The sequence below is a fragment of the Glycine soja genome, chromosome 14 (genome assembly GCF_004193775.1).
Source record: "Glycine soja cultivar W05 chromosome 14, ASM419377v2, whole genome shotgun sequence".
NCBI classification, from domain to species: Eukaryota; Viridiplantae; Streptophyta; class Magnoliopsida; order Fabales; family Fabaceae; genus Glycine; species Glycine soja.
The window spans coordinates 46,938,564-46,953,931 of NC_041015.1; the positions used below are offsets into that span (position 1 = coordinate 46,938,564).

Below are 15,368 nucleotides of genomic sequence, written 5' to 3' on the forward strand. Positions count from 1 at the left end.
TTCATCAAAATGTATTGGAATCAAAGATTAATTTATTTATTGATAACTTAGTATCAATAACTATCTAAATATTGTAATAAATTAATGTAAGAGTTAAACATATTCATAATTTCATCTTTAAATTATGACACTTAATGATAGTGTTCCTAAAATTATGTGACTTATTGATAAATTACATCAATGACATATTTATAATAAAATTGTTGAATTAATTTATTTACAACAAATTTATGGATTAAATTGATTATTAGAAAAATACTTAAATGTATTTTTGAACCAGTGCAGTTTTTTTTCTTTATTTTCTCATAATACTAAAGTGATTTGAGCTAATTTTATGAAATTAATATAGCGATTTTGTTTCTCTTTCCTGGACGATTAAAATGCATACTTCTTCACTCATTTTGACCGGAAGCCAAACAACATGTTTTGTTTTAAATAATTAATATAAGGAATTAGTGACGTGAAACACACGGGATGGTACGAGAGTGAGGTGACACTAATGGTGTAATATTAGTATTTTGTTAATTATGTCATCATTTAACGAAAAAATGACAGAGAATAATATCAAATAAAAAAATATAAAAACTAAATTATAAAGATTAAATAGACTATTTATTCGAGACTTGTTGTCATAAAGTTGTTATATTATTAAGTAATTAAAAATAATTTCAGTTATTTTACCATTTAATTTAAAATTTTAAATATAAAAAATAAAAGGATTTAATATAATTTTTGTCCTTATTTTCCCTTGAAGTGACCATGGAAAACAAGAAAAACATGTCTCCGTCATAATTAAAATTCAAGCTTTTGCTGGTATTCATTCATTCGTAGCTTTTGGTCTTTATTTCTTTTGGTGTTGATTTTTTTATTATTGCTTTCAGGTAGCTTTTGGTCTTTATTATTTCTTTTGGTGTTGATTTTTTTATTATTGCTTTCAGTATCATTGTCAAGAAAATCAAGGGACAGCCGGGACAATCTTGAATAGTAACCCGAGGGGAAATCGAAAGGGCATGTTTGGAGTGACAAATACAAAGTCTGTGTTCACATGTTTAATAGTACTACATGGAGTACTTAAATAATAATTAATGGTTAGAGTCTTGACAAAAGACAAGTCTTGTTTGAAATAGGTTGTTTAAGAATTGTCTAGAAGGTTGCAAATCACTAAATAGAATTATAGATGAACAGACAGAATAAATTGTTAGTTTAAATAAAGACTAAATTATAATTTCAATTTATCTTTAACAAATCTAATTTGTAATATTAAATAAAAAAAACACTCTAAATAGAATAAAAACAACAAATTAAACTCGTTCACAAGGATTTGTTACACTACCATTCCTTCCATATTTTCATCATAGATAAACATCTTCTAATTTTTTTTGAAAATTCATTACACTTGTATTTCCTACGTTATGATAGAATTGAATTCGTTAAAAAAAAAATCTCATGTGCGATTCATGTTTTTTTTTTACATGTAAGGTGTTCAATAAAATATCTCAGCCGGGTTGTTGTTAGGTGTTCATGTTGTATTTTCTTTTGCAGATGAAAAATGTTGCACTTTTGTGAAGAATTTTTTGATGTTTTTTTGTTTGCATGTAGGATGTTAGACAAAATGTTTGAGTCAAATACTACTTCTTCTAGTAGTGGTAGTGCAAGTGCAATATGAGTAAAATACCAAATAAAGTTTGTTGGGGTTGCAAAATAGTGATGAAAATTAAATGTAACGAGACCATTGCAAATCTAAAACGGGTATTCTATACCGTAGGAACACGAGTTGTAATAAGTTTGCGTGGGTGGAGAAACAAGGTGATGATGAGTATTATACATTGAAGACAGAGATAGAAGACATGAAGTACGAATTTGCGATAATGAAGGCAAAGTTGATTATTTTAGAAAAAAAAAACATTTACTATGTTAATTGTGATTGTTGTTATTTTAAGTGCTATTAATATCTTTAAGTAACCAGGCTAGATAGTTGTTTATTTAAGTTGTTGTGATACTAGTTATGCATTACTATGATTGACTATGTGTATTTTATCTTGATGTTAGGTGAGATATTAATGTTAAATTATTAAAATAGTGTAGGAGTGTTATGTATTTGTGATTGAATTATCATGTTAAGCTTAATCGTCTTATTTGGAAGTAAGTTGTTCATGTTTATTTTATATTTATATTGCACCACTTCTATAGCACTTAAGTCACCTGAAAACATAAAATATTGGAATGTAATGTTGGAATATGAAGTTGATCATTGATAGCATAAAATAGTGATTCCCAAATAAAATAGAATCCTTACATCAAATTGGTCTAGTCATGTTTACATTCAATAAAACAGTATTCCAAAAAAAAAAACTAAAAATAAAGCCTTGTATAGTTTGTAGCAACACTAGGCTTTCTTTTCATAAAACAACCCCTACATAACATAAAATATAAAGTTGTTTTGGCAAAACATAGGCTTATACTTAAATGAGTTTGTCCCAAAAAAAACGCATCACAATATGTCAATTACATATCTTAATTCCTAATTCTTCTTTTGGCTCGGATTTTTGGTCTCTTCTTCTTTGCACCTCTAGTTGTGTTAGTATTTCCATCTTGATTCGAAGATTGGTCTGCAACCTCAAAATTGGTGTGTGATACCTGACAGTGAAATAACAAGATAAGTGACAAATACTTTATTGAGAATTTTATCTTGAAAACATATTGGTTTAAGGAATACTTGAAAAGTGATTCCAAATTGTTGGGTTTGAGGAACTTTAGATTGGTTTGTGTTGGAGTTTTGGAGCTGCACAAATCCAACTTTTATTGTGCTACTTGGTTTAGTGTTTTGAGCATGGAGAGATGCAAATTGCTCCTATGTTACTTGGTTCAGTGTTTTTAGCATGGACAGGTCTAACTAAATGTGTTTGGGCAACATTACCAATTCAACTTAGGACATTAGTAGTAGAATCAAAATTTGTTTTCTGCAAAACCAATAAGAAAACATGTCATTAGTAAGACATTTATAATAATAATGACTAAAAATTATTTAATGTGATCATCTTTATAACCTATTTTTTGTTGTTTTGTTTGCCTATAGGAGCCTTTTGGCAAGTCCTGCTACTATGACCAAATACATTGCAAGTAGAACACTAAACGATGTTTGATCACCTCGCTTTTTGGGTTCCTGCCGACTTCTCAACATTACTTTTTCTTTGAAACTTCCTAGGCCTACTAGGCATCCTTTTCAGAGGAGGACAATCAATTAATAGATAATCATCTTTGTTGTTAGCATCTATATCAGGCATTAGTTGAATAACTTCAAAGTAAGAGACCATCTACATTCCAGTTGTAAACGACTTTTCACAATAATTCTCCACCACATCGCCTCTTAAATAAGTAATACAAGAACATGCATGTTTGCATGTCAAACCAGTTGTATGCCAATAATTACAACAACATATTTTTTTTATCTCAACTTAACAACAAAGTTATCGTAACCATTCTTAACCTGAAATTCTTATTGGTCTACATATGTTAATAGACACGATCTTCCATGTTAGGTTGTTTTGTCTAAAATAATCCTAGTCCTAGAAGTCATCTTAAAATGAGTTACAACTACTTTTGCATACATTTTCTGAAAGATAACCATCACTCTTTTAATAACGGATTCAAGCATAGCTAACATTGTCTTGCTCTTATCAGCACCCACCCAAGAGTTGAATATTTCACACACATTATTTGTCACATGGATACTCTTGCTTAATGGATCAAAAGTATGCCTGACCCATGTGTGTTTGGGTCTATCATCAAACAATAACCAATCTGTAACTTCAAAATTCACCTTCTTCAATTTCTTAATTGCTTTATTAAACAATACTTCATTGTGAGCTGACACATTTCCAAAAGTGAATTGTCAGCAATAAAGATTTGAATTTTTTTTTGAAATGGTTAAGCATATGATTGGCACAAAACGTAGCCCCAGAAATAGAAACAGTAAAGTAACTAAACACATTCAATTTAATTAAGAAAACTAGAATGAAAAATAAAAATGTTGGAACAGTAAAGTCTGAAATTGTCCTCAATTAACATGAAACGATATCAATAAAATAACCAATCACAATAAATGAGCAGGCTAAAATAGAAACATCCTAGAACACATGGTCCAAAATAATGAACAATATTTAAATAACATACACTTCTCATATCACAACAGAACAAAACAATTAGCAAAGTTTAAATAACGATGTACTTGTCAAATCACAACAGTCCAGAATAGTAAAAATTAAATAAATTGACAACTCATCTATGCCTCACATTGGGAAACTCATCAATCACTATTTCATGAAGACTCTGCCAATAGCAAAAAATAATAAAGTAACAATTACAAAATTAAATGAAGTAAATACAAATTAAAATGAATATCATTGAAGAAGGATTAAAAGTAACCTTTTGCATATCAGACATAATAGTAAAGGAGTCATCCTTCCACTCGGGCACGAATTCCAATGCTTCTTTTAGTAATGTCAAAAAATATCTCCATAAGTATTTATTCTCTATCTCAACCACTGCAACATCAATAAGGAACATCCCTTTGTTTGCATCTAGTGAAACAATAAAAAGTAAGGTACTTCCAAAAGGACATTTTAGGTAGCATCCATCAATACCAAACCATGGCCTACACCCTCTTACAAAGCCTTTTTTCATTGCATCCATCCAGACAAAAATCTCTTAAACTGGGGGTTCTTAGACACCCCAGGCTTCACACACAGTTTCACCATACTTCCTTTATTGTTATGTCTAACAACAACTTCCCATGGTGGCAAATCATTGTATGATAAAACATGTATACCATTATTTGTTTCAAACACCTTTCTCTTAGCCCAATACAATTGCATATCATTTGAAAGCATAATTCCATATTTTTCAAGTAAGACTTACCTCATTACGGGGTAGCTAATAAGTGGAGTTTCCATTAGAGTTATTTGTTGTTCTAATGCATGTGTGCCTACCTTCATATGACTTTTGCATGCTCATCAAAGGGACTACACTCACTGTTAGATGAAGATCCTTCACTCAACCTCTCATAAGTCACATTTCATCACTTACATACACTTTATCAACGTGCATTGGGCAATTTCCATTACTACCCACATCATCCTCAACTATAGGATCCTGTTCATTTATACCCTCATTGATAGGTTCATTGACAATAGGTTCAACAAGTGTAGCCAATCGAGGTTTATGCCAAAACTCATCTCTGTTTCTTGTCACATAAATGTTTGTAACGACAATTTTCATTCTCATCAAACATTGACACCTCTCGTCAATTGATTTTTGAACCAAAAGCAAGAGATTGGGAATGTGTTTGGGACAAATTGATAGCGTTGTGATGCGTTTGCAGGTGATTGTGAGCATTTTTGAGTGGAGACATTTGGAAACTGGGAGAGATTTAGAGAGATTCAAAAATCGCTAGCCCTAGGACGAGTTCGATGTGTTTTCAAATTGGGAGAGGGTTTTGTGACTACATGAGAGTGAAAGGAGTTGTTAGAACATTTAACAAAAAAATTTAACACGGTTAGTAACAATAATTGTTCAAAGAAGACAAAAGAAATGAGATTTTAGGGAGGGAGTGCGAGTGTAATAAACACTAATCCTAGGAGCCGAGTGTAATTTGCTCTAATGAAAATAGTTTTAAATGACATTTAATCATATTTTTTTATGAAAATCTATAAATATATTTCAAAAAATAAACTAAAATTTGGTAAAAAAATATTTTTTATTTGATAATACTTATTTTTAAAATAATTCTGACCGAACAAACGTTGTTTACAAAATTATTTTCAAATTTCTTTTTAAGTGTGTAATTACTAAAAACATATATGACTTAACTTTCAGCATATATTATTTAATATCTTAAATATTTTTGTTATTAATTTATGTTTATTATACATTCAAATTCATTTATATTTAACTATAGAAACGGAGAAATTTGATTTCTAAATAGAATTATTTTTTTTAAACTCAAAAACCAGTCTTTTTTTATTTTTTTCCAAAATATACTAATTAACCACATGGATCATGGCATTTTTCGATTTTTTAGACACTTTCAGATCTTTTTTTATTTTTTTTCTTTTGATTCCCAAACACTGTCTATGTTTGGGTGAGCAAGAAAGCTACAATTTTTAGTGATGCATTAATCAAGTTCTACTGTGGACTCTGGAGTACCATGATGGCATGATTAGAAGAAGACATTTTTTTTTTTTTACAACGACTAGAAGAAGACATAGAACTGAGCTTTCTACGCATCTTTACTTATTTTTGTGAAGCCTATTTTTTCTTTTTCTTTTTTAAGCGTGAGCCCTATCTTTCCTCTTTTTTTTTAATCCTAGGAAAAAAGTAGGCTTTTAGAGAGAGAGAGAGAAAGAGGTGATGAGATTCGACAATTGAAGAAACGACACAATACACTGCAAGAAATTAAAATCGTATAATTTTAGTCTATATCTCACATATTAATTCAAGCGAATTATGAATGACTAAAGATTGAGTATGAATTTTTTTGAGTTAAAATTTGTTAACCTTGCAAGTTGCAATTTAAAAAACTTTCTTTATCTTTGTCTTAAATTTGTAAAAGAATATTTTAATATAAATCTCTAACTTGCACACTAGTATGGTATGTTTGGTGGTCACATTGGCCTACATTCAAAGAGTTTTTGGATATATAAAGTGTTAATATTTGACATAAAACACTTATAAATTATTCAAAGATGTCAAACTTAATTTTGGTTAAGAAAATTAAGTTTAGGGGGTTTGAATAGCAATGTAAGGGTGCTAATAGCAAAGCCCGCGATTTTTAGAAATGCCGCTTATCATGTACCACATTGCTTGATTAGCAAACCACTTTTAACAATAAATAATATTTATATAATAAAAAGTAAAATTAAGATGCATTAGTGGGATTAAAAAAACAAGTGAAATGTAATATTGAAACTCATTTTAAGTTGTGTAAAAATTAAAAAGGAGAAATATTGGATTGATTAACAAATGCTATTAATACAAGTGATTTGACATACTTTAATTAATATATAGGGTTTAATCCTTGGTTTGGTCATGGAGTTATAATTAAAGGTATCATTTTATCTTAAAATAAATAGATTTGGTACAAAAAATTAGTTAAGTGTTAAATAAAAGGTCAGGTATATCTCTTGTTAGGAAAAAAAATAATGGTTTGAAAAAAAAAGTACCGTAAATTATAAAAGTAAGAATAAATTAAGTATTACCACAAAATCTTTTAAAAATATATAAAAACTAAAAAAAATGCTAGATTGCAGATAGCCTAAACACCCACTTTTCTAGGCAAGGAAGGTTGAATTGCCGATTAAAAATATGAGAAGCTCCACCATTTTTTTCAAAATTGTTTATATATTATAACTTATCCACTTTTCTCTTAAACCAAACCAAACATGAAAATTCTCATTCTTTGGTACATGCATCTAGGAATGAATTCGATCGAGGATAATAAAAAACATGTATAGTAATTAAGGTCCTAGCTCGAATTGCAATAAAATCATTTTTCAAGTATCCATTTTATTGTAGTTTTATAAAATAACCATGGGTACAATATTAATCAATTACTTACAACAACAAAGATTAATATTAAAAAAATTTAAACATTTACTGTCAATCTTAAAATCACGACTAATACAAGATTGCTTGCAGTCTGGCGAATTTATGCATTTTGCCACACAAGTATAGCCTGGAATAAATTGTCCAGTCGTTAGTCCGCCTGCAATTAGAAAAAATTGAAAATATTATAGATAAAAAATTCATGTTTGTAAAATTTAAATATGAAATTAAGTTGAAAGTAAATAAACCAAGAAATAATATAAAAAATGTATTTCCATGCAAAGTAAATGTTGGAAAACAATTTAGAGGTATGAAACTAACTTGTTTCTTAGAATTACCTGAAGTTAGAATCAAAGCAACAAATAAAATTCCCAAGAGGATATGTTGATGGAAGCGAAAACCCATTTGATGAGGATTTAGTTTTTAATTTTGGTCCTTCTTTCTTGTGAGATGGACATACTATATCAAACTCATTATATACCCAAGTATATATATTATATGCTTTGAATTATTGTGTATTTGTAAAAACAAAAGTACATTAATATTATGAAACAACGTGTCTATGCATTATTGGACAAAAATAAATAAATTGAAAAAAAAATCAGGTTGGTCAAAATCGAGACTCAAGAAACAAGTCATTTTTCTTCCGGTCAATACATTAATTAAATTCATTTTAATGGTTAATAATGTCATTTATTTAATGAGACTTTAATGAATTTGTTAAAGTATTAAAGAATATCATTTAATATGATTGTCGGTTTTTGGTATTAAATACATTATATGTATTTGAATATGTAAATCATTAATATCTTAAATATTTCTAATAAAAAAATATTATTGATTTCGTCTTGTTTTTTTAGAAGTTGCACACTAGGTTAAGTCTATAGGTCCCTTAGGATGTTTTGACTACATATATATCTTCACTTGACACTTATCATTAATTAGAAATGACTCATAAATTTGTATTCCTTAATTTTTTATGGTTTTCCACATTTTTCATTAATTGCATTTATTGTGAAATGAAAATTGATGAATTGATGTTAAATACTTTGTATTTAAAATATAGAACATCAAATTTGTTTATTTCTATTTTTCATTATTGTTGTATTGCTATTAATATGAAATAAACTTGCTTACAACTATTTTTATAATCAATTTTATAGTCCATGTTAAAAGGAAAAAAATTACAAGAAAGGGATCAAATTGTGATTTTAAAATTTTTTGCAAGATATTTTGTAAACACACTCAAGTCTGGTTTTTAAAAATAGATTTTAAGACAAAAAAAAAATTATACAAAAGGTTTATACAAGCAATAAAGCTTTCTTTTGTAAAAACAAAAATCACACCTCAAAGGTCAGCAAATAGATAAAGAGATAGATAGAGAGAAAGAGCAAAAAACAAATTTTTAATTTATCACTGAAACTATGTCAAATTCTTAATAACTCACCAACAATGATATAAGTATTGATTACTATTACTTTTAGTTTGATTCAAGTAGTTTTACAATAGCTTCTCCAAACTAGAACCCCAAGTATATTTTTTCTACCAAACCCCTTTTGGCTATATACAAATCAAAAGATTTATGTAAGGTTGAATGCACACATATTTAAGCAAACATCTTATGGATATCCAAAGTTAATCTCAACAATTATTTTCAATGACATAATTTAATTTAATTTTTTAACTAATAATTTATTTTAATTAACCTTTCATAAAATTATTTCCATCAAATTTCTTAGAACAAAATATGAAATTAGTTTAAGTGCTTGATAGTGGCCTTGAGGCACTAAACAAACATAAACTCTGACCCTAAAAATCATAATCCTAACATAATTGGGCATCATATGGGCCCAATTGAAAAACAAAAGTTGAGCCCACATTGTAACACTCCAATTTCTCAAGAGTTCTTTCTTATATTAGTTGAAATTTCTGGAGTAAATTAAATCTTTGTTTATTCAATATAAATGGAAATTTGTTTCCCATAAGAAAAATAGATCACAAAAACACATGGCATTTAAAAAAAAAGATTTATATATTAAACTTTTTATAATTAAAAAAAATTAATAACTCTTGATTAATGATATATATAAAATAATGTTTACAAAGTTAACTAAACAAAACAAATGTTTGAATGGTGCATTATCTTATCTTTGAATAAAAGATTATGAATTTATCTTTTATCAAGACTATTTTTATTTTCACTTTATTTAACTTTTTACTACTTAAGTGTCATGTCAACGGCCTACGTAAGCACTACATCAACTCCAATATATCACGTCAAAGTCACGCTTGACCTTAGATGATCAATTGACGGGAGGATCAAAATTATTTATTTTAAAAAATTAAAAGACTAAATATCTTAATTTAAAAGTAAGAGAATCAAAATCACATATTTTTAAAATTATAGGGATCAAAATTATAGTTTAGATTTTATTATACATACATTTATTTAATGAAAATTTAACTTTTAATTTTCTAATAAACAAGTATAATTTCCTTTTATTATTTAGAGTAAACATTTTCATTTTACATATGTGAAATTCATAGCAAGAATATCATTGCTTTCCGTAAGGGAAAAGATCCAAAGGCTTCTCCTCTTAATTAGCTTCTCTTTGAGTTGGTCAACTTCTTTTTCAGGCAAAGAAATCATCACCATTCTTTCATTCCTCCCATTTTCTCCATCTTCTTCTAATCCCAGAAGCACCAAAACAACACCTTGATCACCAACCCCATGGATGCTATAATTCGCCACAATTGGTTAGTGTCCATTCACCACAACCTCGTACATGTCACCTTCTTCCAAATCCACACAATCCTCTTTCCCTTGACTCTCTTCCACCAACTTCTTCACAACAACATTCTCAACTCTCTTTTCCTCACCAATCGGCTTTGCCAAATTCGACATGTTAGATTTTCCAACCAGCACGTTTGCTTCAACAATGCTTAACACCAAGTCATTAGCGGAAAATTCGTTACTACCTATGCCACGTGTGCAAATTGTCACTGCCTTTGACTCATTGTCTCCCCTTATGCAAGCAATGTGTTTCCACACCAATGCTGAAATAATTTCAAAGTAAGATCTATAATAATTAACATAAATGCTTTGATTCGTGATCTACAAAAAGCCAAAGAAGGTAAATTCATGATGCTGCAAATTGATGATATAGGAAGAGGGAAGAGTAGTGTCCTCCATCAACAGTCTTTAAGCTTAACTGTGATGGAGCGGGGTTTGATAGTGCTATTGCTTGTTCTCGCCACAATTTGTTATTCCTAGTGCTCAGATTCAGATCGATTCTCTGATCTAGTGTCCTTCTTCCTCGTGTAAGCTATCTTTTTGAGATGCCGTGGGGGTTGAGAATAAATTTGTATGCACATGATCCAAGTTATCATGTAATCAATTCTAATTTTAATAATTAAGTATTATTTTATTTTTGTTGTCATATTTTACTATTTGATTAAATGGTCCATTTGATAATATCTTTGATTAAAATTAAAAACTTGTTATTATAATAGACATTATGATAATGAGAAACAAGGTTGTTCTAATTTTAATCTAAATCATTCTTGATCATAGGATTATTGTAAATAGGATATCAATAATTCAGATAGATTAATATATATGTGATAATATTTATTGGATAAATATTAATAGATCTCATTTATTAATTTGCATATATGGATGAGTCACGTGTTGATGTGATTATTGAATTGACTCAATTGAAATTTTTTAATGGTTAAAATTTATCATAAATTGTCAATAGAAATTTTTTAAGAAGAGGTATAATAATTTTCTTTGACCTGAGATTGTCATAGTAATTAACAGGTTATTTGTTGTATTTTGATTTCGGACACCTAATGCTTTAGAGCACTTGTTGAATGGATATCAAATATGATTAAATACCTATAGAATTAATGATTAATCAAGAAGGAATCCATCAACTCTTGGTAATGAGTTTGAGCTCTATGAATAAAATTATATCCTGCCCAGGAAAATTAAATGAAAGAATAAATGAGTTTCTTAAGTCATTATGAGTTAACTCAAAAGGGTTTGACAGGAATACTATACTCTAAAGTTAACCCAGAAAGATGAAAATAAATTATTACACTACTCTTCTAATGATTCTTGAAAGTAAAAATGTTACTACATGCTATCCGGATGTTAAGGAGTGTTGCTAAACGCCTACTTTGATTAATATATTAATTTAATTAATATATTATCGACTTAGTGTTGAACATACGGGATCACACACAAACAAGTGTTTTGATCTCTGTTAAAGAAATTATTTTAATATTTGATGATTAATTAAATTAAAGAATTTAATATGATCAAATGATTAATTGATTTCAAAAAGGTGGAATATTATTATATTTTTGCTAGCACTGAAAATATAATAATGTGAAAGATTTGATGAAAGAAGAGAAACAAAAATGTATGATTTTGTATTTGGAATTTGGGTTAAAAAGACAGCTGGATACAAGTTTGGCTTGATCAATTATTATTTCAATTTTAATTGTTAAATGGTAAGCAATAAAAGGTAACAAAAAATAATATAACTTAAAAAGAGATACTATCAATCATGATTTTAATTTCATTAGAAATTTGGTATCATTAGCGTGCTATAAATAGAACCTTGGGTTGCAAATCCAAATATCATTTCTCTATTCTTATTTTTTCACTTGTCATAGTTCTTGACGAATGACGAATAGATGTCAGTCTCTTGGTGTGGATACATGTAGAATTTTCATATTATTAAAAAAAAAATTATGCTTCAAGAACTCATTAACAAATAATTTTTAATATGTCATCTATTTATAATATAATTTAAATACAAAATAAATCATTTATTCCACAATGTGTGTTTTTCAACACCTTTTTTCTTACCGTGAGCTTCTTGCAACCTGATGCTGATAGGGTTTCATGGCATAAGAAAAGATGGTGCCCTTTCCATTCCACCCTCGAGGTCCTTTTTTTTTTTGTGGTGTCTTTTGGCTAACAAGTAGCCAATGGATGATGCTCTTCAAAAGCATGGATGTGTAGTTGTTTCCAAGTGTTCTCACTGTGGCAGCAACTACGAAACAACAACTCACTTGTTATTCCAATGCCCCTTCCCTGTTAATATTTGGACATGGTTGAGTATTGTTATGGGTGTAAATCTTTTGCAATTTGAGCCTCTAGAATTGCTTGATAAATTTGTCGTGGCTGGCAGCTCTCAGATGAAAGACATATTTTTGGCTGGGGTGATTAACACTATCTAGTTCATTTGGATCAGCAGTAACAATTCTAGATTTCGAAAGGGTCACTTTTCTTTAAACTACATCAATTCAGAGATTGTAGCGGCTGTTTCTCTCTCTGGGAATCTCTCTATGCCAGCAATTGAAATTGCTCATGAGCATGGATGGAAGTATTTATAGTTGGAGTGTGATTCCATCCTTGTTAAGTTAGCTTTTGAGAATCCGAGTGTTATCCCTTGGCAGTTGCATAATAGATGGCAGAATTGTAGTGTCCTCCAAAGAAGGTGAATTCATGCTGCTGCAAACTGATGATAAAGCTTGTTCTGGCCGCATTGGTTTATATATGTTCCGTTGTTGCAGCAGAATTGTGGTCTATGATTTATGGTCTTCGCATGGCTGAAGAGTTAAAGATAGAAAGGCTTATTGTTGAGGCCTTGAGGGAGATTGTCTTCCTGGGATAAAATATGCCACAGAAGGTTGCATGGAGGATGACCAGTGTTTTGCTTTGGTGGAGGAAATTCATAGGCTTAGTAAATGCTTTAAATCTTGTTTTTTCGTGCATGTTATGAGAGAGGCCATGCAATGGCCTGCAGATAAGTTTGCTAAGTTTACTTCTATGCTTGATTTTGGAATGGTCCAGCTTATGGGAGGAGACCAACTTGACATAATAATATATAAATTTTAACATTATATATAGTTAAAATATGTTTTAGAAGGTACACAACTACAATTTAAATATACTTTAAAATATATATATATATATATATATATATATATATTAAAATAAACAATGTCAATATCAATATAAATATTAAGTATAATAAATTATTGAAGGCAAGGTGATATTGGCATAGTCGGGACCCATGAGACTAATGACCTGATGTAATGGGAATGTTTGTTTCAAGGTATAACACTATATTCTAGGGGTGTTTAAGTTGAGATTTGGTTAGGTTTTTCTATTAAAAAAATCATTCCAACTAAATATAAAAATTACATGTGGTTTGATTTAGTTGAATTTAAATTTAATATTAAATTCAAATCAAATCAAATTAATTTTTTCGGTTTGATTTGAATTAATTTTATAGTTTTCATTAACATATTATTTCATTAAAATTTTATACTTTTTTTTTTCATCTTTTAAGTCAAACTATGTTTAAAAAAATTCTAATAACAATATAAAAAATTTGTAATAAGCTAAACATTTCATAATAAAAATCTGTCAAATTTTCGTTCATTTTAAATCAAATATATTATGAAAAAGTTATCTTAAAAGGGAAGTGTTATACACTTATACAACTCTATAAGTATAAGTTTATGTTAGAATAGAAGTGTGAGATAAAGTCTTATATTGTGTAGGAATGAAAAAGTTGAGTATTATATAAGTGAAAACAAGACCCATACACCTAAATCTTAAGGTTTTGGGTTAAAGTGTAGTGTCAAGTTCACTTATGTGATTGGTCATATCTCATTGGTGTAAATTTCTTCGGTTTACCCCCTTGGTTGCACAACAATTGGTATCAGAACTCATAGTTCGACTTTGTGATCGACTTGGACGAGTAAGATGGCGGCGATGTTCCCGAGTGTGTCCCGTGGATGGAAACCTGAACCGAAACCAAACCAATCGATTTGAGCACAAAATCATCGTCCAAACAAATCCAAAAACTTTTGATTTGGTTCGATTTTTATTTTTGATGAATTTAAATTTAAACACATCTAAGAATCATGTTTTTAGATATTTCCAAGAAACTATTAGTGTGAATGTTATTGCAGTAACTATTTGAAATTTTGTTTGGTTAGATTTTAACATACCTAAAAATATTTTTGAAGTTTAAAATAATTGAAATGGAAAATAAAAGTTAAACTAGAAGTTATAACTTATAAGTGGGTTAAAAAAAACTTCTCACATTCCCACGGAATACAACTTATTCATCCCTCACCATAGAAATAAAAATGAACCAAATCATATAGTAGAAACTTTTCTAGGAATGAGTATATTTAGAATATCGCTTTTAAAACTCCTCCAAACAAACATTAGAATACTATGTTTCTATGATCACTAGAGTTCACCACAGAAGGTTTTTACCTCTTCTGATAAAATTTATTTTGATGTAAAAAAAATACAAATTCTATTTGATACACATGATCAGTGAATTAAATTTATGCTACCATGTTTAAAAAAATCAATTGCCTATCAATTTATGTTGAACTTTTTTCTTTTATGAAGCCAACTATATTGGACCTTGTAAAAACATAATTATTTTAAAAAATATTTTAATAAAATATATGACACTGAATTAGGTTAAGATGACTTAAAATATATCCTAAAAATATTTTAAAGATATATTGAATCTAATTTCATTAAAAACCACTATAAATAATATCGAGTTTAAAAAACGATAATAAGCATAAACATCCAATCTTACAAAACCAATTTTTTTTCCCGTGAACTCAGGTTATTTTCTAATCCAAAATCAAGTATCTTCATTGTAACTATAGAAAATTACCTTAAAAATCATACCAGGTATTGTTACCCA

The 15,368-nt window shown here is 28.8% G+C and overlaps 1 long non-coding RNA gene across 1 annotated transcript; it reads right to left on the reverse strand.

Moving 5' to 3' along the window:
• Positions 1 to 7,543: 7,543 nt before the first annotated feature.
• Positions 7,544 to 8,078, reverse strand: LOC114383268. The gene is made up of 2 exons (XR_003660446.1): positions 7,941 to 8,078; positions 7,544 to 7,762 (listed from the first exon to the last, which is right to left on the reverse strand). It is a non-coding gene; the product is annotated as an uncharacterized LOC114383268 (long non-coding RNA).
• Between the last annotated feature and the right edge of the window lie 7,290 nt (positions 8,079 to 15,368).